This window comes from Meleagris gallopavo, chromosome 8, assembly GCF_000146605.3.
Source record: "Meleagris gallopavo isolate NT-WF06-2002-E0010 breed Aviagen turkey brand Nicholas breeding stock chromosome 8, Turkey_5.1, whole genome shotgun sequence".
Taxonomy (NCBI): Eukaryota; Metazoa; Chordata; class Aves; order Galliformes; family Phasianidae; genus Meleagris; species Meleagris gallopavo.
Window position 1 is genome coordinate 8351264 of NC_015018.2, and position 25217 is coordinate 8376480.

The window sequence follows — 25217 nt, forward strand, 5'->3', positions numbered from 1 at the left end:
AAAGACATCAGCAGGGGTAGGAGTGAATGAACAGCTTAATAATGAAGCCAGTAAAAAGGAAAATATTCTCCAGCTAATTGATAATAAAAGGTTACTTGAGGCAAAGGGTCGGCTTCTGGGCAATGTGAAGTGGCCCAGCTTCTCCAACCTCAGCAAACTACAGAGATTTACAGCTGCTGAAAAAGAAAGAGAGAGAGAAAGGGAGAGAGAGAGAAAGGGAGAGAGAGAGAAAGGGAGAGAGAGAGAAAGGGAGAGAGAGAGAAAGAGAGGAAGGAAGGAAGGAAGGAAGGAAGGAAGGAAGGCAGGAAGAAAGAAAGGCAGGAAGAAAGAAAGGCAGGAAGAAAGAAAGGCAGGAAGAAAGAAAGGCAGGAAGAAAGAAAGGCAGGAAGGAAGAAAGGCAGGAAGAAAGAAAGGCAGGAAGAAAGGCAGGAAGAAAGAAAGGCAGGAAGAAAGGCAGGAAGAAAGGCAGGAAGAAAGGCAGGAAGAAAGGCAGGAAGAAAGGCAGGAAGAAAGGCAGAAAAACCCAGCTATAAAAATGGAATTGGAGGCCCACATTTTGAGAAGATTCCGCTCACTTTTAGCATCAGACTGAGGTACAGAGGTGACTCTGAGGGTTTGTTTCTGCGGGGGAGTTCCTGTGAAGTAAGCTGAAGTGTGAATTTACACTGTGTATACTGTTGGGTCTTTAAGTAGGCTGTAAATTCAAAACCTAGCCTACTTTGCAGGGATTTCCCCAAGTAGATAAAAGCCTTAAATTGGCCTTCTAATCACGGAGGCAGACAGAATAAACAGACATTTCCAAAATTCCAGACCCACACAGGAATGTCTCAAATGCAGGTGCAAGTACCAGATAACATATACCATAGTCCTGCAAGTACATGGTACCCTTCTTCCTTCTCTCCCAAATCCCACTTCCACCATCTCTCTCAGCATCCCTCCACTTCAAGATACTACCTACAAACCCTGTGCCCCTATTCCAGCTTCAATCCAGATTTCCATGTCTCGGTGCCTGGCTCTTCCCTTCCCCATTTTATATCTAGAGGTCCACATACTCCTTACCTACTTTGCCCTGAACTTCACAAGGGATGGTAAAATAGTTCTGGTATAAAGGTGTCTCTTATCAGTTCTTTGCCCCTGAACAAACCTAACCCTGTCCTGCCCATTCACACCACATCTGTTTCCAAAAGACGGGAAGGCACTGAATCCTTGGGCTACCGGATGCCCTTTAAAGCCTCTTTCAGAAACACAAGGTTAAAGCTAAGCAGGCAAATGCCATGAAGATTGCTCACAGTGTATTGGCTGAAAGATATTTCTACATGCTGCTAAATGGGAGGCCTGAGGCCTTCAGAAGGAGGAAGAGGATGCATTTAGTAGGGCCACGACTTCATCATTAAGCCTCTGCCATTTCCCCAGGACTTGCAGTGAGGGTGTAATACAGCAAAGCATTTATGCCTTGGCTAATCTTTACTGCCTCTAGGACCCCGTAGTGCTTTAACAGCTGTCTGTACTGTTCTGAAGTGCTGGCTCAGGTACTCACTGTATCAGGTAGTCACCAGTATCAACTTAGTCCCCACCTGTGGCTGTAGCACTCTAACACACAATGATAGTACTACATCCTCATGGATCCTTTTCAAGAAGTCTACTTAGTAACATGCTCTGTCACCTAATACAAATGCCAGATTTCTCAACAACAGTATGGAACACTTCCTCTTCAATGCAATCTCTGACTTTGCAAAGCATGAAGAAGAAATTCAATCAATGCTTACTAGCCTGAGCCGTAAGATTGATGAAGGAGGCAAAAAGGTATAAACCATCTTTTGGTGTGAGCAGAAGGAACCAGTCACAGTGAACAGCTATCACATACACTACAGTACCCTACACTGTCCTTATCTGCTCCAGCTGGTAATAGTAGTCTGAAGAGCAGAAAGCACTTGCAAGCAGGTGCAAGACTGGAAAGGAATCTGAGAGATGCAGACTGCAAACCAGTGACTCTTCCAGTACTTGTGTAAGTTCCATCTCAGATGTATATGAATATTCTGCATATTACACATCTCTAAGAACAGAAAGAGCTCACCACAGCACAAGAGCAAAAATCTACGGTGCTGACCGCCTCCTGCATTCTATTACCTCAAGCATTCCGGGTGCCCCTTTGTTTTGTACAACTCACAAATACTTGTGTAACTAAGTTCTACCAGCGAACGCACTTAAAGCCAGCATCTGAGCTTCACAGAGCAGACTTCAAAGAAAGTGAAGCTTACATTATCTCAGGACCATTTATTTGGAAATGCTTGTGCTTTGCCACCAAGTCTTTGCCACCAAGAGCAGCCAAACCCCATCAATCCACCAGTGTGATTAACAGTGGCTCACAAAACGCTGTTATGCATTGATAACACAGAGTTAAAAAAAAAAAAAAAAAGTTAACAGAAATTATCAAACGTATATAAATCCCAGCAATTGTATCATCAACGTGATGCAAACAAGAAAGTTTAAACAAATTACCGTGTGTGAATTATTCACTTAACTGAAATAATTTCTTTTTCATCGCACCCTGTACAGGAAGAAAATCAAGACTACATAAGGCCTGACATTCAGAGGGAGGAGGAATATGCTGAAGGTTCAAGTTTCATGAAAATAATTAAGTCATTCATTTTGCCTAACATAACTGCAAGTCTCTCAGGAGCTGTCTACAAGAAGCAAGTAGTTTCCATGCAAACTGTCAAAGTTCTAAGAACAATATCTTGCTGCTAAACAGTTTCTTTTTGTTTCTGTTTTTTTTTCAGAAGAACAAAGCATATGATATCATATAACTTGCAAATAAAGCATGAACAAAAAAACTTATGTGTTTCTTACTGAGAACAAACAGATACACACTTTGCAACAAAACATTTTATAGCATCTTGCAAATATTATGAGGACTCAAAGGATTTTATGGGAAATTTATGGGATACTACATACTTGCAAACTGATTAACTTCATCCACATGTGGTACAGCACTTGCTCCCCACTCCGGGACAAGGCATCCAAACTGGACCAGACATATTGGAAAACAAAGTGTGGAAAGCTAACCAGCTGCATTTCACATTCTGGAACATGAAATTCTGAGGTTTCACAGGTAATTATGGATGTCAATTTGATCTTATATCACTGACTTCAGCAATGCAATCTATCATCAATGATTTCAAAAGCAAAGTAGCAAGGATGTTTACCTGCTTCCCTACAGGCACCACACGCAGTATGTGCACTGTGACTAAGCTTAATTTAATCCAAGGCTAAGTTGACACAGTGTGCAGTGTCATGTGCAACTGGATACAAAGCCACACATCAAGTCACAATGCAAGCAGCAATGGCTGCACCAGCTCCCTATCCAGCTCTCCAGTACTAGAAGGTTAAAAGAAATCCTACATGATTATGTAACGAAACCTTGTCTCAGCACATCTGCAAAACAAGGCTGAAGTTCCACTGAAAAGACAGCCTTAGTTCAGACACTTTGCAGTTCTCAGTCACCTTGTGATCTGAACATCTGTTAATCAACAGCAACGTTGTTAGCATACTCACACATCTACGTTCTGCATTTTGAATGATCTGTACCATTTTAAAAGTACAGATACTTGAAAGGGATACCCTCACACAACTGGCTTACATCAGACCACAGCCTAAGACAACCCACGCCGAATCAGAGGTACACAGTGAATTACTGGAGTACAGGGAAAAAATTACGGAGATAAGGGAGAGCAAAGTGAAAACACAAAGTAGACAACAGGAGCCAAAGTGCAAAGGAGCCTCTGGAATAAACCTGCACACATCTATCTTCCTGTCCATTGAACAGCAAAAGGATGCAGGGACAATAGTATAATGCTGAGTTTCCACAGGTCTCAAATCTGTTATAGAAGTATTTTATTTACCTGTATGATGTACCACTTGGGATAACGTATCTAGATAAATGTATTAACTTTTGAAAGAACATTTTATGCATTTAATTTCCAGTGTGCAATTTCATTAGTTTGTAGCTTTCCAAGGCTATGGATTTTCTGCCTGGCATCTCTCTCTTGATATTTAAAATCCCAGAGCAAGCTACTCCAGATCCCTACTGAACCTAATACCTATGCAATAACAGGGAAAACCACCAGCATAGGCCCTAACAAGGGCACCCCAGGAAACTCAGTCATCAAAAAACATCCAGTAAAGCAAAACAACAAGGCCCTTCGCATTAATTTAACAACCTATTATCCTCTAAAATCATCGTCAGTACCAATCCATTTATCTAGCAGCTAAACAAATGTGTATGAGCTTCCTATGTAATAAGACACTGATTAAACCTTACAACATTCCAAGCAGAGCATATTTCTAAAAAAAACAAACAAACAAAAAAAAAACCACCAAACAGCTCTCTCATTAAACCTCATAGGGAATTACATGAACACACAGCATCAAAAAACCAAGAGCACATAACGATTCTGCCTTTTACTCAAAAATCAATGATTCTTTTTAATTACTTCAATTGCAATGTCTTCAGAAGCATGAAGAACTGTTCTTTGAGAGAACTAACCCGTAAAAAGAGCACAGCTCTCGTTGCTCCACCACGTACTAGGGAGGCCTTTCTGCCCTGCTGAATGTAAAATATTTCAGAAAAACAAAATCAGGAAACAAACTGATATTTGGTCAAGAGAACACACTGAACTGAATAACTGTGGTTTTGGAAACCACTAGCTCTGAAGATGTGAAGTTTGGAGCCAAGAAAAAGGCATTAAATAATCGCTTGGCTTGAGGTTTTTCTGGTGAGACTCCTTGACATTTGAAACATGTGAAAGGCTACCTAAGGATTTGGTGCCTTGACTTTTTTCTCCTAACCTTTCTTCAAGAACGGCCAGCAGTATGATCAGCATCAAAGTTTTTCATACTGGGTACAGTGAGAATTGTTTAAATGTCACTCCGTGACTCAACGTGTAGAAATGCTGCAGGGTCATGGCACTGCTTCTTCCCTCCCCAGCCTGCACCTATTGCCCTCTTATGCCTTTCCCCAGGAAGAAAAAAAAAAAAAAGAATTCTACAGAATTCCACATACTCTACAGATTGAACGTGGCTGGCTTCTAAGTAGAGATCTCTAAGTAGAGATCTGTTCAGATTTCCCTAGGTTGCCTTTTGTTTTCTTAGAGCTTCCAAGGAAATATTGCTCAGAAGCAATGAAGGCCAACTGTTCTTGGAGAAAGGCATACGACAACCAGCAAATTTAGCAAGGCTGCACAGTCATTTTGAAAGAGGCTTGGAAAATCCTAACACTGCTAAAATTTATCTTCATAACTGCTGACAAGATCTAGTAAAAAGTTTGTGTTGTGCTCATGCATTTCATTGTCTTTCATAAGCCAAGATCTTATTAGCAAATAATTTTTTCCAAAGTTCAAAAGCCAAACTGTTATGCATGCTTATTGCTTGTAGCAAAGATAATAGCTCTTGTTGACAAAGTGTTTTCAAAGTACTGACGTACATAAACATGTTATACTCAGGTACATCGGCCATTTGTTAAAAATCTGTCACATTCAGGCTCACCTGATCATTGTATCTGTGGCAGTCTTCTTGACTGTGGTAGATGAGAAGACCAAGAGCCTCAACGAGAAAGGCAAGTAACTGCTGCAGAGCAGAAGGAGAACCAGCCCAGTGACTAAATATCATAAACCAAGAAAACCCAAGATCAGTTCTGCAACATATTTCCTTACACAAACTTACATCATTAATTCTCTCTGTATCTCTGTTCTGTAAAATTGTACTTTCGTATGACAGGCTCTGAGAATAAAGATAGTATGAAGTGGCATACTGACAAGGAACGTGGAAATGAGTCTCTGATAACTCCCTGCTACCAATCAGTCATTTTTAGCATTCAGAATGAATGATCCCAGAGAATATTACAATGGAAACCACTCACAAGAGACTGAAGAATCAACAGATTCCTGAACTTAATTCAGTTTCATGAGCATAACCATGGAAGGATTCATTAACCACGATGATACCATTCGGAAAGCAGTCTTTCAAAATTACAAGCACAGCAAATCACCATCTAGCAGCAATGTTATTTCATGGCACCAGTCACAATGCCCAAGGAAGCTTCTCAAGTCACAAAGAACATATCGGGACGTCTTGGAAGAAAGACCTACAAAAGCAGCATATCCCAAACCTGAGACTCTTCTGTATTAGTTTTGCACACTTTTTATTAGTGCTGATGTTACACAGCGCTGCTAGCTCCTTCAAAAATGTCACGACAGAATCTATCCTGAAATACTGGAGTATAGTAGCCTCAACACAGGTGCCAACTTCCCTCGGAACTTCTTTACCCTGAAGAGAAGGCAGACACTGCAGAACTTACTGTTACCTTATCTATGTCCCTTCTCATGTGAACTTACTCACTGGTCAGCACTGTTTCATTAGACAAAACCGTCCCACAACTCTTCTAAGATGTATGTTAGGGGGGCAGCATCTTTTTATTTTTTTCAAACGCATCCGTCCATCCAATCATCTCCATTTTCTCTTTCTGAGAGTGATTACTGCGCAGTACAGATCACTGTGACCTCTTCACCTGCTGTATTCCTTAGGGCTGTATGTTCTGCCAACCTCTGTAACACAGACTAGTAGATTCTGAGCATTTCCTGCCCTGCCACCACTGCTGTCCTCAGGTTTCACAGGGTGCCTCTATGTTAGTTGTAGCAGGAGTGTGCTTTTTATGACAGCCCCTCAGTCTCTCCACATACAGTGCTGTGCTTGCATCAAAGAGCAGTCCCCAAGTTTCCCAGCAGCACAGGGGAATCACACCAGCTGCACACAGCATGCAGTCCAGGGCACCCCACTGAAACTACTGCTCTCCAGGTCTACTCCTTATGGCTGTGGTGTTTCTGGAGAAGCTGCATTAGACTATCAAACATTCATTCTTGTTCAGGGAGAATTAAGAAACCCTTTCTACTTCGCACACCACCCAAAATTCATGCCGCTACCTAACTCCTCACCATCCACCCACCAAAAAAAAACCAACCAAGAAAGTGAAAAACAAAATAACCAACCAACCAACGAAAAAAAACCCAACAAGCAGTCTGATATCTTTCCTCTCAGATAGCATCTCCAGTGAACCACAACTTTTGAACTGTTAACATTTTGAACTAATCTTTGTTAAAATCGTTATTATTTAGGTCCTTGCTCACCTCACTGTCATCTGAAACTCACCTCTTCCCTTTCACCACTTTCTACTCTTTCTCTCTCTCTTTTGTATCTTTCTGTTCTATTTTACAGTTTCGAATATAGCTTGAGCTCATCGCTACATCAAATCCATCTGAAATAACTCCTCCATCTTCCACGATTTCTTTGATTTTCTGAAAGTGAATATGCAAGTTTTACCAGCGCGATCTAGAACGTCAGGATATCTATACAAATTTCACTTCCTCTAGTTTTCAGCCAGATGCAGCATGGTTTTTCCTTTTGTGTGCCAACCCAAGACCTCAGCTGACTGCAACAGGCAGTCCCCTAACATCATTTAATTAAGTCACTTAAACAATTGATACTACTTTATGTTAAATTTCATGACTGTGTGACATTCAGAGATAACCACGTATGTTCTGTGTCTTTGGCAAATACACTTTTCCTATTATGCAATCTGAAAAAATACTGGTTTTGTTCTAATGTAATTGTAAGAATCAAATTTATATACAAGACCTTTAGAAAACAGAGACCCACCTTTAAATGCAAAGAACAAACATTTGCATTACCTATTTATATTAAAATATGCAGAAATTTCCAAAGTATTCAGTCAACTTATAAATTTTTATAACTTCTTCAAATTGTTAACATTTTTTTAACACACAGCATTATTTCAGCTTTGTGGAAAGCTCAATAACAATCTTTCTGGTCTGGAAAAAAGGAAAGAACATTATAATAGAGAATGCAGAATAAATAAAAACAAAACAGTACAAGCCGTACATCCACACATACAAAGACAACTTTCATGGTGAGCTATAAGCAATTATAATAACACAATGTGCTGCATGTTGATTTCACCAGTGAAAAGAATTTCTCCAGTTATTGAAGACTTTCCTGGCAGAATCTCAGAAAAAAAATCTGACATTCTCCCAATCTGACTTCTGTGCAATGCAAGTCATGCACATTTTAAACACTGATGAATAATGCTGCCTTTCTTCTACGAACTGTTAACAGCAGTAGAAACTATTATAGCCTGCTTATAACCATGTCTCTGTAGTCAATACTCTCCAGACACTTAGCAATACTAAAGCTATTCCTGAGGCAAAACTAGAATTGCTATGCGAATACAAAGTTTGATTTATGTTGAAATGAAACAACAAACATCTGATCTTTCATTCTTTAAATAGTCATTCATACAAACACGAGAATCAGCTGCATAACTAGAAAGTGATGTACCAAATTTCTAGAAATCAGACCAAGGAAGACCACCCACAGTTACCTTCAAGATCCCAGTTTTGTCAAAGGCTGAAAGATTGGTGAAGCCGTGGCTGCCCTGAAGTCCTCATGGTGAAGCTGTGGCTTATGAGTGATGCTTCAATCATCTAATTTTTCAAGTCTTCTGAAATACACCTATTTAATCAGCAGCTCAGTACTGTATCTCAGCGCTGCTCACCATCAGCTGCACTCAGACTGATCACAGGCTCAGTGGATTCCCTAATAAAATGATCCAGATGCATCCAAGAGGACCTTGAGGCCTCTATCTGCCAACGTTACTCTTGCCCACCCCGAAGCACAGGTGGGAGCAGAAGAAATGCTCAGCCATGGTTCTGCTGATGTTTTTGAAACGATGACCAGAAAGAGAAAGGAAAAGGCACATACGGAACAAGAACAAACACTGAAGTACATGCAGAATTGCAGACATGACCCACAAACTTATGCGTATCACTAAAATCTAACAGAAAACTGATGTGTTGAAAACCTGGATTTGATTTCTCACTCAAACTGCTATCGAAGTTCATTTACTTTTCAATGTATCTTCATCTTTCAATTAATGAAAACACGTATGTAAATATGATCAGATGTGTGGACAGTTTGTGATCTCTGACAGATAACAGCCTAATTTGACCAGTAACAATAATAAAGGGTAACTAACTTGAAGAAAAACACCCCTCCTCCAGGAGTATATCTTAAATCAGCCAGGAAGAGTGTAAAGATATCAAATTAATGCTTCAACATCTTCAAGACTAATTTTAAATTGTAGAGGAATGTGTAGCTGTTAAGAGTACCTAGAAAAGTAAAAGACAAGCTAATTGCTCAGTTCATTGTTAGTTTTTCCTCTTTTGTGAATAACCTTTTAAAGGCAATCCAGCGTTCTTTGTAATAGGAGTTTCAGCATACATCAGTATTTCCCCATGTAGCAGAGGCACACCTCCACCTTCTCCAGCAGATACACAAGCACCAGCATAGCCTGTCTGCCCTTCAGATGCCCCAGATTTTATCAAATAGAGAGCTGCAGATACAGCCCCAGCACTTGGCTGTAGAAAACTGCTGATACCTATGGCACATGCAGCATTGCTTTCCCAAAAGCCACCAAAATTCATTTTGCATGGCCATTCCTGACAGGTTTGGAAGAGAATACATCTGTTTGGTCTTGCATTTTGGCCACAGCAACCCCAGGCAATGCTACAGGCTTGGGGCTGGAAGACTGTGTAGAGGAAATGGACCTGGCAGTATTGGTCAGTGCTCGGCTGAACACGAGCCAGCAGTGTGAGCAGGGGCCAAGAAGGGCAATGGCATCTTGGCTTGGATCAGAAATAGTGCAACCAGCAGGAGCAGGGAAACTACTGTCCCTCTGTACTCAGCTCTGGTGAGGCCACACCTCAAGTACTGTGTTCAGTTTTGGGTCCCTCACTGCAAGAAAGACATCAAGGCCATGGAGTGTGTCCAAAGAAATGCAACAAAGCTGTGAGGGATCCGGAGGAGTGGCTGAGGGAACTGGGACTGTTCAGTCTGACCAAGAGGAGGCTCAGGGTGACCTTATGGCTCTCTACAACTACCTGAATGGAAGCTGTGGTGAGGTGGGGGTCAGCCTCTTCCCCCAGGTAACAGCAATAGGATGAGAGGGAATGGCTTCAAGTTGCACCAGGGGAGGTTCAGACAGCAATGCTGACTCTTACTATGGAGTCTTTATTATAAAGCATCTTTCATCCTCTGCTGCTCCAAATCCTCCTTCCTGCCTCTTTGAACAATCTCATCTTAATTTAGCTTCCATATCTTTGCTCCCTTTTTCTCCTTATTTCTTGATCTACAATTCATATTTGCTAATTTCGCCATACTTTGAAAGCTCCTTCAGGCAGAGTACACAGTTGTTGAGTTTTTCCTTCCCTTTTCTATAACATGGTACATTATTCAAAATTTTTCCCATACTGATGGAAAGAAATGATTGGTTTACAATACTAAACATGTAGAAGAAGAAAAACGTATGCTCTTAGAGTGGAAGAGGACCCATTACTTTCATAAATTCTAATAGGTACTCAAGAAATTGCTTATTTTTCAAAAACACTGACCATACACAATGCGGTAAGACAGACATCGCTGGATATTGTTTGGAAAAAAAAAAAAAAGCAAAAGACAGGTACCAAGGTTAATAGAAGCAGTCATATCTTCTAGTCTGGAAATTTCAACTCAACTGTTTCTTAGTTCAGCACAGCCACAAGCCAGCACTGCGATCAGAATTCTCCAGGGACTGCAGATGAGAAAAAGAAGTTAAATTCAAACCAACCAATTTCCAAGGTCGTGTATTTGAAAGCAGGGCAGGAAGGAGTCAAACAGCCTTACGAAACACGCCAAGTAAGTACAAATCACACTGCTAAAAAATACTCCCAGGTATTCTCTCAGCACTAGCTTGACTTCTTAAACTCAGTCATCAGTAGCTCTGTTGAGCAGAGTAAGAAAAATCAGGCTGTGGGTCATGAGGGCAGATAATTTACAATAGGAGGCTGACACCAGACCACATGGAAAATTAAGCAGCTTGGACTGAAGGCAAGCTTAGAGAGAGGGTAAATGAACGGCTATTTTGCCAATCCCTATTGGGCACAAAATAGCATTTTGCTACTGAGTGCAAATAACACACACGAAGCACACTAACAGCTGCAGGATGGGCAGAAAAAGCCAAAGAACCTTTTGCGGGGAAAAAAAAAAAAGATTTCAAGTGATTTCATCCATCACAAATGATAAAGAAAACTGAAAATTCTCCAGCACACAGGCGTGCTGCAAATATGAGAACAGACTCCAGAGTTCCAGAGAAAGATCTGACCCTCACCACTAATTCTGTAATGAGAAATCTTTCAGACAGGTTACCTCCTTATCTGTCTAAACATATAGAATCATGGATAATTGAAAAACTCTCAAGCAATATTCTGAGCTGCTTTTATGTTACAATAATTACACGTAGGCTGCTCAGAAGTTAACAGTATCCAATACCATTATCCTAACACATTTGTGCAGACATTTATTATGCGTTCATCATAGCAAGGAAGGATCAGGAATATGAACACACAAAGCAAACAACGTTGCTAATGCTTCCCATTTTGGCTGGTAATGCTGTGTTAGTGTAATCCACAGGCAGGTGCTGTCATTTCTGACAAGCCTGTTGGGTGACAGTGGCAGGAATCTGTCAGATGCTGCCCACACATGGGCCATGTCCCACATGGCATGTTGACCTCCAAGGAAGAATTTTCACTTTAAATTTCTACTGGGAAGTGTTACATATACCTGCTTACAATGTGTAATGTATTACAGAGAAATGGTGAAGCGCAACAGTCAAGACAAAACAATAGGAAATAGCCTCCAAAGACAGCAGTAGAGTTGCCAGGGCACATGCTGTGCTGGATCAGAGAAACAGGTTGGATCTTTGTGACTGAGGCGTGCTTGCATCATCCAACAAGGTAATAGGCAAAGGCACCTCCAAGCTGCCTGTGCAGCTCCCTGAACTTGTGGTTGCCAAAGGATTAGTTGGTGTCATAACAACTACTTAAAGCAGCCTCAGGCTTTGCCAAAAATAAACCACAAGTGCCTTTACCCTTGTGAAATCATGTTCACACTATTCACACTCCTTTTCCCCTAGAAAAAAAAAGCCCTGTGCCAATGCATAAGATGGATGTCAAAGACTCTTGATGTTACCTCAACACAACTAGCAACTACACAGCCTGTCGCCTGATTATCCCTTAAACCAAGCTGCTTACTCCAGCTTCCTGCCTACTTTACACCGCAAAGTTCATGGAGAATCTGAGCAACCAGTTACACTTCCTAATAGCTAAAAAAATATAGGAAGTTTTTGACTAAGTGTCTAGCAGAAGAACATTTGCACACCAACCCATGGCAATTCAGAGCGCTTCTGCCCCTGTGCAGAGGTGATCAGATCCATAGCAGAACAATAAAAGTGAGCAAGAGTACCTTGGATTCAAGCAGTCCAGTGAAATGTCCAGCAATTGAAATGGACAGCTTTAATCCAAATGATCAGACTTGCCACCTGAGAGCCTCTGAGACAAACATATATGTTCCCTCTCTTCACTCTGTGGTTAGCAAGCCTGCCTCTGCGGTGGAGGAAATGAACTGGATGGGTGGCAATAACTTCAGCTGCAGCACAATGGGAACTTGGTTTGGTAAGTCAGGCAATGAGATAAGTTCGGTACTGTCTCTTTAACAAAAAGTAAGAGGACTCTGAAATGATGATTTTTGCTTTTGGAAATTATATTAAGACCAGTGCAGAAAACGGTAGCAAAGAAATGATTCACGAACACCAACAAAGTGATTCACCAGTGCTTTGCTAGGAAGTGATATCATCCCCACACATCTCCATGAGAATGGCAGAAGAGAGGCATTGTTCCACAGGATGGGAAAGTGCCATATCCTCCAGAAGAAAAATATTAAATCTGCAGGTGTGTATGGCAAACAAGAGGGCCATATGGTCAGTGCTCTAGGTACTGATTCAATTGCCCGACACCAAGACTGCCAGATGCTTACAAGTACTGCTGAAGAATACCAGAACATTTCCAATATGGTCAAGGATCAACCACAAACTCTGGATATACTTTAAAATTACTCCAGCCCAACTAGATACTCCATTACCTTCCCAAACTGATCTATCACTCCTTGCCCCATTCCTCAAGCAACAAACAGTAAAATCCTTTCTGGCTCCTCACTTAGTGGCCCTTATCAGTGTGCTCCTGCATTCTCTTACCTTAGTCCTGCATCTCTCAGACCCACAATATTGCCTCCACATCCCAAAATGGGCTCTCTTGTGAGGGTTCTACATGCCTTGGTAGTATCACTCTCCAGTCCTTTGCTCTACCATGCATGGTTACGCCATTCCCAGGTGTGCCAGGGCTGCACACATGTATGCAGCTGCTGTGGAGGCAGAAAGCAAGGCAGTATTAGCTTTGAGTATGTATGCTGTATGCTGTCTTCAAGGGTGACATGCTTGCTAACTGTTTTTTTCAGCTTTTAAAACTCTATCTCACATGGGCCACGACCATGCTCTCCACAGTTATTCTGGGTGGTATCAGCTTGTCAGCACCTCAAAGCCCTAAGTACTCTGCTATGCCTTGTAATTCATGATCTGCCCTTTGCAAAGCAGGCAGCAGTAGGCTTGCAGTTCTATAACTACTGAACTCACGATGACAGGTTGACATTGTCTGGACTAAGAGGATTTTATTTCTGTCAGTCATTCCTTCTCTTCAGCCTGTCCTGTGTGCCAAGATGTCAGCGTCCTACCCCCTAGTTCACTTGATAGCAATGATTCTCCCTCACCCACAACCTTCTTCTCATAACACTTTTCCTTTCAGCACCTAACATCAGCAGCCTACGGCACATGAAACACAATAAAAGCAGTGCTGCTTTCCTCCCTAACCTTCTGCCAAGCTGTCCCTGAGACCAGGGCCAGATCAAATCCACGGAACTGCCAGAAAAGTGAGCTGTCAATTTGGGGGATCACTCATTTCTCCCAAACCTCTTGAATTTCCAGTAGGAAAGTTGGTGAACCCACTGCTGCACAGACAGCAGAGTCTACTGAGAAATCAAGGCTTTGGGATCAGAACGAAGCAGCATTAGAGAAGTTCATCTGCAAATAAATCACAGAATATCCTGAGATGGAATGGACTCATAAGGATCATCAAGTCCAAAGGCAGCAAAGGGAGAATAAGCCCTGTGCAATACAACATGAAAGCAAGTTGCGAGTATTTATTCTGCAGCTGCTCCTAATATCCTAGCAGGGAATGGCCTTTTAATGCAACCCATATCCTCCAGTCAGCCAAATCCAGCTTCCTGGAGACCACTGCTGTGGATGCATGCAGACAGGACCCAGAACTGAGTACCTGTGGGATTTCTGATATTTCCAGTCATGCTTAGTCTGGGCAGGATGAAGAATAATTCCTCATGCAGCCCACCCACATTATTGGTTTCACGTAGATAACTAAGCAAGCCATTCACCAGCCTTCTAACTCAGCCCTCAAAGTAGCACCCAAAAGAACAGGCTGCAAGGAGAGGCGGCTCTCTCCAGCACAGAGATGCCTGTGGCCTCACACACAGTGGCAGACAGCTTGAATCCCAGAGACTCCAAATCTAGGACAAAGCAGTCAAAGGGAGGAGACAGGAACTACGTTTCTCCTAACACACTCAAATGAGGAACTTGATTGCATGATTTTCCTGTGTGGTAGGGAACTAGGTTGAATATATTCTTGAAACAGCTTCAGTGTTCCTGTATACTAGATAAGATTTTAGAGGAACTCAATCAGCAATGGAAAATGGAAATGTTCCTTCCTCTGGCCAAACACACAAAAAGCACTGGGCCTGATTTTCCACTGGCGACATTCACTTAAGATCACCGCAATCCTACCAACATTAACAGCCACTTCCGATACACTTAAATAAGAAGAAAATCTGATTTCCAGTTTAGAGAGAAAGTTTAGAGAAAAAGACACTGTGTTTGAAGTAAACAAGCGTAAGTAACCTATTACCAAACGCTGGTAGAGAGAATTTCACGTTAGTGAACATATTCCTTCAGGTTATTTCTATGATCTAGATAAGTAGGAACTACTGGAGTCATCTCTTTAAAAATTACCATCAGTTAATCACTCCTGTATTACAGTGTTTCTATCCAAATAGTCTTCCTGGCACAGCACTTCCTCTAAGTCATGGAGGGATACTCCAGAGAGAGCAGACAGGAATCGTTCAGAGGTACCCACTTAATCCCTATTACCAAGAAAAGTGAAGGGTTCAATCTTCTGTGTAGTATAAAACCTCATGTACCACAGGAACAGAAGCCTAAAGGCCACAAAGTACTTTCACTTTGTGTGTGCATCTTCCAGTGATGTCAGCTGAATGCAAGCTTCTCCTTTTCAGCCAGTACAACTTTTTCCAGAAAGTATTTTCATAAATGCTCCACTGACTCTGGGCTTACATTTACGTCCCAACAAAATTTGGTATGTCTCCAGATCACTTGCAGAACCAACCGTCAGTTTTACAGACAGAAAAAAAGAAGAAGAAAAAAGGGAAAAAAAAAGCATAAATAAAATTTACTTCATCAAATTCTATGCGTTCTTTGAAAGGTGAAAGCATTTTTAAATGTTGGCCTTAGGAAATATGTCCTCTGCTCACACGAGCTTGAATAGGATGAAGACATTTCTAGGCTTAAGGACAGCTGATAAATTGTGGTAAGGTTAACAGTTGAAGAACTCAAGAACATGAAGGTGGCTTAGGCTAACAGGTATCATTTCACCACAGGACATGAGAGCAGAGTTCCTCCAGTTGGTTCCTGAAGCTCAGCTGAGGAGGGACAGAGTGCTAAGCTACTAAAACGCGATTGACCACAATTGTCTTTTAAGTTCTTGCATCTAGACTGTCCTTGTTCCAAAGGTGCAATACTGCAAGAAATGCACAGCATACAGCAGAACAGAAGAACGGCCATTTTCAACTTGTGCTTCTCATGAAGCTTTCAAATTCTGCACACAGATTCAGCTCATTTTATCTTTTTGGTTACACCACAATATCTTTATACTAAAACAACCAAATTCTTGTTATCAAGCCCTTTTTTTCACTGTAATCATATGTCACCACTGAAGTAAAATAGATTCACACAGGAAGATTGCGATGACCTAATCGAAGTAAAAGATAATTAATCAACTGTTTTTGTACACAAAATAAAAATCTGTCATTACAAAGCAGCTAATGAACTGTTTCTGCCTTCAGTTACGTTATAGATTGGTCTCTTGGATCCCAGGACTTATCATCACCTTTGCTCTCTCTGTCCCCGTCAAATACAGCTCAGTCAAAACGGAAGATCTGTGCTAACAGTTTGTATTCCTAATAATTAAATAATGATTTTCCTTTTAGAAGTCACTTAGGAGTCACACAATTACTTGCACGTACAGCCACTTCATCCCTGGACTCCTGCTTTCATTCCCAAATACAAAAATGTATTAGAGTTGACCAGATCTGCTCCCATTTGCCCTAGTGCTACATCTTATCACTTCCACCAAGAGCGACAGGTTGCTGATCTCTGTAGCACACGCGGGACAGCAGACTCAGTCAGGATACCTTGTCACTGAGCTAACTGCCATTAGCAGTGACTTGTTCTGTCTGCAGCATGGGTGGACTGCAGGGTTTCATTTCTGCAGCACACACTGCTCCTTCCTCACTGCCCTCTGACTCCTGGGGAGCTGCACGTGTCCCTCCAAGGTCTTGTTTCACAGACAGACTACAGCAGGCTGCTTATTCCCCTCAATTCATTTGATTTACAAGAATTAAATCATGCTGAGTAACACTGAACAAAAGACAAAATTGTTTCTGCAGTGTATTTACACACAATAAAATGAACCAATACAGCAAACAAACTGTACACAACGTGCCCTATTATTAACTGAAACCAGAAGAAATATTCTTCAGTACTTCCAGTGCTTATAAACATATACTTCTGTCCTGAGTAACCATGACACCCAGAGCTTCCAGCAATTACTCAGCCCTCAAAGCTCTGAGCCATGTTTTCTCCACTCCATGCACTCACAAGGGCTCACAGAAGGTCACATATAATTGGTCCCCAGCCCTGCTCCTTCCGAGCCCTAAGTGCTGAAGCCAGGCTTTCCTCCATCACCAGATTGCTCTGCTTAATTCTCCTGAGCTCCCTTCACCTACTACGCACCGTGGTCACTGCCACACTGCCAGGTATTGTGCAGTGCAGGGCCCAGCAGTAAAGGACAGGCATCTCAGTGCCAGAGCACGCCGGAATACTGCACCAAGCAGCACTCTGCTGTCAGTGAGGGGGCAACTACAGCGTGCACAAGGGCATGCACAGCAACAGTCTGACAACAGAAATCCTAATAGCACTACCCTTGTGTGCTCACGACAGCTGGGCTAGGAGCTGTTGTTCTGCTCCTTTAAAGGTATGTTTACAGCTTCGTACCCACTACTTTGTGCTTTTATTTCTTTTTGGTACCATAATAAAGCAATTCCCAGGTATAAAAAATGAGACTGAGCAAGACTGGGATGAGATATGCCAAGAGATATGTCAAGAGGTGCAGCTCTCAGTGCCTAAGCAGTGCTGGTCAAACAAGCTGACATTCCTCCCAGCATGCAGCCTAACCTCAGCTGGGATTCACACAGCACCCATGCAGGAGCACCCGGCAGGACTGCGTGTCCTTCTGCAGATGCATGTTTTCTGTCACCCTGCATAACATCAACAACCACACAGCCCAAGAAGCAAAATTCCCCAAATGCTTCCCCTTGTATAAAAGGAAACGTAATTTATTGCACAGGAAATCACCCCATCTTGGCTACTTGACACAGCTATCCATGTAAAAAAAAGCAACAACAACCAAGAGCCCTCTTATGCCACCCCTCCACTGAATGATAATTTAATTGAGGAGATAAACTTGTCAAGTCACAGCACATAGTTCTGATAGAAATTAATTTGTCTTATTTTCCCCCTACCAGAATTCATTGAAGTGGAAGAGTGTCATCGTTTTCAAGTAGGAGATGTTGAACTGAGTTTTAACTCTCTGATAAGCCTGGAAAAGAAGGTAAAGGGCCAGCTTCTCTATGCAGGAACCTGAAGAGGCTCAGCTGAAGCAAAAAGAGACAAGGTGAGAACCAAGAGACTCAGACAATTGTATGTATAGCCAGACTGGTACACAAAGCAGCTGGCTGTATAAATGGAAAAATAGTGTCTCGGTAAAGCAGCAGTATGTATGTATGTTGAGTATGCTCAACACTGCAATTCTCCAACAAAGCTAGGGCACAAGCATAGCAAACTTACAAAAATGGCTTCTAACAGCTTGGAAAAGACAGCCATCAGACTGCTTGGGCAGCCTCACTCGTGCCTGCTTGTGTAGTGAATCAGGGGCTTCACTCTGTTACACACTATTCCCCTATAATGTAGTAAGTGGGTAGCTTTAGATCTTTCTGTTCTGTCTCAGACACCCATATACTGACATGATGTACACACGCTCTACATGTTTTATCTAGCGCATATACACAAAAATAAGAAACTGTGCTGCAGTATTCACATCACATATTTATATACACACATACAAACAGATGCAGGTGACCTTTTACACACATAAACAGAGATTTTAAAATAAATTCTCAAATATTTCTCACCATTAATGGAATCCCTTCCCAGTGTTACTTTTCTGCCCCCACACAAGAGCAGCAGGATAGAAGATATTCTCTGCACTGAACCCCCCCTGTTGCATCAGGAGAAGGCAAATCCAAAAAGTCACATGAATGAGGCCCTTATTCCCCCTTGCGCACCAGGAAGGACTCTACAACAGGGCTAACGCTTTCAGCTTTGATTCAGAAGTCCCAACAAATATAGTCCATTGCAGAAAGACATCCTCACAGATTTTGATAGGTGAAAGAAGTACACGAAGTCCCTCAACTGTTTTGTGGACTTATGGTTCTGTTTGCATCTTCTTAAAGCATCATAAATTTTAGTGTACACATAAAAATACAAATACAGATACCACAATGCCTAAGTTTCATGCAAACAGCTCTCTGTAAGCAGTGGCAGTCCCTCCTAAGTTGGGCAATGTATACACAGGACTCATTGCAGGATTAGGCCTGAAAAGTACGTACCTAAATGCTGGTAAAATGTGCTTACATAATCTGTAAATAGATAAAGAAAAGTACATTCACACCAGCTACTGGGGAATGAAAACAAATCATTTTTCTACTGCTAGAAGTACTGAATCACCTACCATCTGGTTTGGGAGAAAAAGGACTCACTCTAATTCAGCCGTGAAGAAAATCCTGTCTAAAAAAAGTAATCACATGCTAAATCCCCCTACGTTCAATTTCCAGTCATTTTAACATGGAGACATGACAGCGTATTGTTTTCCTGGAGAAGAAAGAAAGAGAAAAAAGAATAGTAAGAAAGATGGGAAGTTGTTAGGCCCTGATCCTGCAAACTCCAAATCCTTAGCTTCAGAGAATAGTGGAAGCTATTTCTCAGGAAAAGCTGAGTCTATGTATCAGTTTCTGCTGGAAGGCATCCTAATTTCCTAGGAAAAACCTGACACATACTTGCAAGCATGCTGTGAAATACTAAAGTAAAATCTAGACACCAAATATCTGAACTAATTTCTCTTTGTACACTGTTTTTTTTCCTCAGTCATACAAGATAAATACAAATTTGTGTAGGGTAGCAGGGTGCAGAAGCACTATGTTACTGACAAGGGTATTACTGCAACTGAAGAAGAGCATATGGGCACATATGTGCTCCAAGTACTACTTTGTCTTCCACGTACTCAAGTCCTAGCTGAGGACCACAAGTCCAAGAGAGATCAGTACAGCTGTGTGGATGGCTTTAAAAGCCCTGTGGGGCCCGGCCTTTCGCCTCTGCCTGCCTCAGTCCACCTTTCCCTTGTTCAAACACTTGCACAGAACTTCCTTCCTCCATCCCAAGGTCTCAGGAGTTAAATACGGACTCTTTATCCGCAGGACAAAGACAGATTTCACTGGAAAACTGACTGATTAACCTAAATGCTACAAACATCTGAAAATATTGAAAGAAATTTCCCCACCCCGCTAAATATTTACCCACTAACTTTTACTGCTCACCTCTTTTCCTTCCACTAAAGTCTTCCATGAAAAAATATCTATTAGTTATTTAAAATAGAAAAAATATTCCTTGGCTATTCCTCAAATACAACTTTTTCTTTCCTTCTTAAATTTAGCACTATTGATTAACGCTGTAGAGATCTTCACATGGATCGATTTGATCTCAAAATTTAATAAGAAACAACAAAAGATCTCTCACTTTTAAGAGACTCTTAAAACAATGTGTTACAGCCCAGATGTACACCCAAGGGCGATCAAGTTACTGCGGCTTCATACGTTACTGCTTATCACCTGCATGACGACCGTACAGTCCTCACTCATGAGTGTGAAACAGAAGGGCTTAGCTTGAAGATAGTCTTTGCTAAAGCTTTGTGGTGGTGAGGGAAGGCTGTGGGTGAGCACCAAACAGGTTACAGGGACTCAGCTGCAGAGCAGGAAATCTTTAAGCTACAGATGTAGGATTACTTAAGGCCTTGCTAGTAATCCTGGGGAAAGCTGACTTGTGACCACGATCTCGTGTAGCACAAGCAGTGGTAGACCCACACTTAACACCCTCTGGGACCCCAGAGCTGGTAAATTATCTACTACCAGCTCATAGGATAAAACAGCACAGAATCACACCCTACACTAATATTAAAGCAATCGAATAATGCATATTATCTCAACGCAGGCAAAAGTAAACATGGTGCTGTAGCGATACTGGGAGGAACAGACATGCACTGAAACACAAGGCTTTCCTTGCAAAGCAACTTTCCCCATCACTGCCAGATGAGGAGGCCTCTACAGTCTCTGCACGCAGAGTGGGCCTTTCCCCTGGGTCACATGAACACAGCCTTCTCTTACCATTTGAAAGTCAGCTGCTGAGGGGAAGGCTAAAGGCCAAGAGAACTGCTTCCAAACAGAGATGACCTTGCAAGCTCTCTCCCACCCTCCGCTCTCTCACTGTGTAACCAAAACAAGACCCTTGGGATTCTCCTAAAAAGTCACAGGGAGAGAAAAAAACTAAGTGGAGTACTGATGTAACAGCGGCTGGGGGGGGCTCAAGGATCTGGCAGCCAGTGATGGTGAAAGAACTGAGTGGACAGGCATGTGGTTTCAAAAACGGCAGAGAGGGCCCTGCTCCAGCAGGCGGGTGTCACGCTGTGCCCCATCTGCCACAACAGTGCGGGTGCCAATGCTCCACTTTGCTGCAGTGTTTCACCCACGCTGCACGGCCCCAGCTCGAAAGCAGGATCTTCCACACAGGAGATAAGCCCCACAGGCTAGGAAAGCATCAGGACCACAGCCAAGTATGGCTTTCATTCCGTATCAAGTACCACAGGAAACAGATCTCAACTTTCCCAACAGGTTTTGAACAGCACTTAAATTAACAGTAAATTGTATCGATAAGACAATACATAACTCATGCATTTTGCTGCTTTGGAATGTGTTTGTGTAAAAATAATACTGAAATTATTTTAATACAATCATATGTAAAGATACACAATGAAGAAATCACAAGTCGCTTTAAGTAAATAATGCAACATTTTTAACTGTGTCTCTTCTGCCTGTTTCTGTCAGTTGAAAGACGAAAAGCAATATTCCAAATCACAGTGTTCTGTACATTTAAAGTTTAACCAACATAATTAGTGACTCCCATTTGCTTCTAATTACATTCTTCTGAAAACAGTGCCCGTGCATCTTCTGTTGATACTTTGTTTTGAAAGGTATGCCAATAAAAAGAATGACAATTCTGGACTCAGAATTACACTTGCAAATTGAGCTGTGGGCTTCTTTAATCCAAATAACCATCAAAGGAATCTTCTACCTTCCTGCCTGTATCTGCACACTCAGCGTTATGGACACTTCAACAAAATTCTTTGCACTTATTCTGAATTTCAGACTTATAGGTCAGATTTGTCCCAAGTTATATAGTCAGATAATCTTTTGAAAACACTAAAGATACGTGACAAACAGCGATAACTCCCCACAGCCACTAGCAGATCTCTCCCTCTTCCCTTGTCTCTTTGAATTGCCAGGAGTGCATACAACTGGTGGAAGTACCCTGCAGCTTCACTGCTGCAGGAGGGCAGAGTGCCACTACACAAGTGGCTCTGGGCAGAGACATCTTCATGCAAATGACACATCAATAAGGGAACACACGAAGGAAAAGCAGTTTCTAACCACACCTGTAAATGTCTCCTTCCTCCTAAGGCAGGATTGGTCCTAGACAGTCACAGAGTTCAGAAGAAATGAGGACACAACTTCATACTTCCAGTTCATCACAGTCTAAGCTAGACGTAGTCAGGGACATCAGCACGGATCTGATTGGCACCAGCAGAAACCACGAAATCAGAGAAGCTCTGCTCAGATTCATACACAGGGAGTAGCACGCCGCACAGCCTTTCCTACTCTGAGTCACTCCACTCCAAGATGTTCAGTAGCAACTTGTCAATAAAATTCATTAATGATGTATTTTATACAGAAATAGCATATTTAACTGACAGGCTACAACAAAAGAAGCGTTACAGCAAGGTGTGAATTGCGTGTTTAATAGAATAAATGAAATACAGGATAGGTGTCAGTAAAGAAGTGGTAAAAGTGAGTGAGAGTCTAATATTACATAGATCTGCTTAAAGTTTGCTACCTACATGAACCTAATTCCCCTCCTGATTTCAGTACAGTTACATCGAGCACTCCTTTGTGCTTCTACTGATTTACAAATTCTCTGATGAATAACTGATAACCAACTTTCTTTTACGTAAGCCATTATTACTGGAGAAACAGCAAATATTACAGACATGTTTGTCTTCACTCTTTCCAGTCTTGTTCTCATCATAATCATATCTGCCTGATATTTGTATTTCTCTCTCTGATTGGTGGTAACTTTATAAAACAAACAATTATACCCATGCATAACGAGTGGCATGAACAGTGCAAAAATTTCTCAGACACAGTCTTATTTTTTGTCCTATACACCTCTGCAGTCACTGGCAGCATTAAACCATCCTCTGTCATCTGTACTGCCTCACCGAGTTCTACACCTTGTGAAATATTCCAGCACCATGACAGAATGTGCTAACAGCCAACCACTGACCTTTTAGGTAGGCGCTTGTCATTATTCTCCATTCGAGACTCTTGGTTTACCAGTGATTACAGGTAATTCTAACTTCTCAAACAAAATCAAGAGGATCTGGGAAGCAGCTCCTAGAAGAAAGTGAAAATGAGTAGGGGATACTTCACAAATTAGGGGGAAAATTATAATACATAACAGTAACTGAGAAGCGAAAAGCTAAGCTAGTTTCACAGGAGAGTTGAGGTAGCAGGGAGAGGAGCTTAGAAGTGGTGGAGAGGGGGTGGAAAGAAAATAGATGTAACAGTTCTGAATATTCTCCATGTGAGGAAAAAACCAACAAACACAGCAGGAGGCCAAAACTGTAACCTGAGCCTGACCTCACTCTCGCTGGTTTTATCATAAAACCACTATGCTGAACTTTGGTCATTGCATCACCGATACAAAGCAGTCTCAAAGCCCAGCCAAGCAACTACACTGTGGTTGGTTTTTTCCTTCCCATGCATTCAAGATGGTAGATGTTAGCTAAGAACATTATCTTTTGAATAATAACAATGTCAGTACATTTGTTAGTCGGCTGGACAACTTGCTTTTCTGTGTTGGTTGTTTTGCACAGTTTTTTTTCTTATATATCACTGAACTGAAAAATGTGGGTGTGATGTAACATTTAGCTGGAACGTTAAGTGCCAAAGACATATTTTCGTCCACATCAAACCAGTGCAGTAGTTAAAAACATTGCGGATTGTAGGTTATGCAAAACATAAAGCTTGTCACCAACGTAATATGGTACCAGGAACTTTTGGATGAAGATATTCTTAAGATCTTTTAAAATCTTAATAAACATCCTTGCACAGAAGTGATTCATGGTTTACAGAATGATAAGCACAAAGGGTCCAGTAACTCACCTCACATTAACCAGCAAGTCAAGATCAAGCAGAGATGCAGAGCTTGAAGTCCTGGTTTTCCATGCTGATTGTCCTTGCAACAGTATGTTAGACAAACGCACAAAGTCCTACCACTACCAAGCTTTTCTGCTTCCACAAAACAGTTTATTTTTGTGCTGCACAGGAAAAGAATCAGTGTTAGAAAGTAAGCACTTTAGCAATCACTTCCAAGCATAAAACGTAATTGCTGAATGAGAACACAAATAGATGCCTAAACCGATGCTGAGGCGATATACGATTATCGCTGATAACAATAACTGCCAAAAATTCCAGCCCATACCTCCATGATTAAACTGACAGACCCTGCACAGGGGGCTGTACAGAAAAGCAGACTAAACACTTAAGACTTGGCAAACCTCTGGGTGTCTGTCAGTACCCCATGCCAGCCAGCACGGCAGCGGGAAGGCTGTGACCATCACCAGCATTTCCTCCAATACCCAGGGCCATGGGCTACTAAAGGCACTGCTGCTTACCCCAAAGCACATATCTCTGCCCCCTTGTCCCAGGTGTCCTGCCGGGTGCAGAAACACTCTCCAACACTGGCACTGGAGAGAGAAATGCTTTTGAAGTACCTGTGTCAGAACAGGCTGAGGGCCACATTGCCAATGGATTCGGGTGGAACTCAAAACAAGCAACTCGACTGAGCACTCTGAGGAAGAGAATCAACTACACCGCGACCTAAATTTGCGTTCTGTGCATCGCTTATGTATAAAGAGTGGGAAATAGGTTTGGGAACAGGGTTCCAAACCACTAACCCTTGTCAGCAGTGCCAGTATTTCAGCATGCCATATCTGCACTTCTGATTCATACGTACGAATGCAGTGTGTAATACCGCAAGGCCACATGCATCCTTCTTAAGTGCAACACACATCTGAACTCAGCTTGTCTGTAATCGGGAAAACACACCTGTTTGCATTGCTTTTAAATGATGTTAAATGAAGGTGGCTGCAGCGCCCTACCCAGCTGTTCGTCAGAACCGTTACGGGCTGTGCCCCCGGCACTGCAGCACCCGGGCGCCTGACACCTGCTCAGAGAATCGGACTCGAGGCGGCACGAATCTGTTCGCTCCCGCTATCAGAACGCGGTTTTCTAAGTTTGAGAACCGTTCTGACCGGCCGCCCTCGCGCTGCCGGGAGCCGCGGCGCACGGAGCCC

The 25217-nt window shown here is 42.1% G+C and overlaps 1 long non-coding RNA gene across 3 annotated transcripts; it reads right to left on the minus strand.

The window, feature by feature from the left end:
• Positions 1–10461: 10461 nt before the first annotated feature.
• LOC104911907 lies at positions 10462–25211 on the minus strand. Of its 3 annotated transcripts, XR_002117041.2 has the most exons (9): positions 24970–25211; positions 24025–24179; positions 23144–23253; positions 22236–22340; positions 20911–21042; positions 19206–19345; positions 17938–19113; positions 13196–13362; positions 10462–10699 (listed from the first exon to the last, which is right to left on the minus strand). It is a non-coding gene; the product is annotated as an uncharacterized LOC104911907 (long non-coding RNA). The 3 variants fall into 3 exon arrangements; XR_004160470.1 differs by lacking the exons at positions 20911–21042; positions 22236–22340 and having other exon boundaries at positions 17938–19345; XR_794260.2 differs by lacking the exons at positions 17938–19113; positions 19206–19345; positions 20911–21042; positions 22236–22340.
• Positions 25212–25217: the final 6 nt, after the last annotated feature.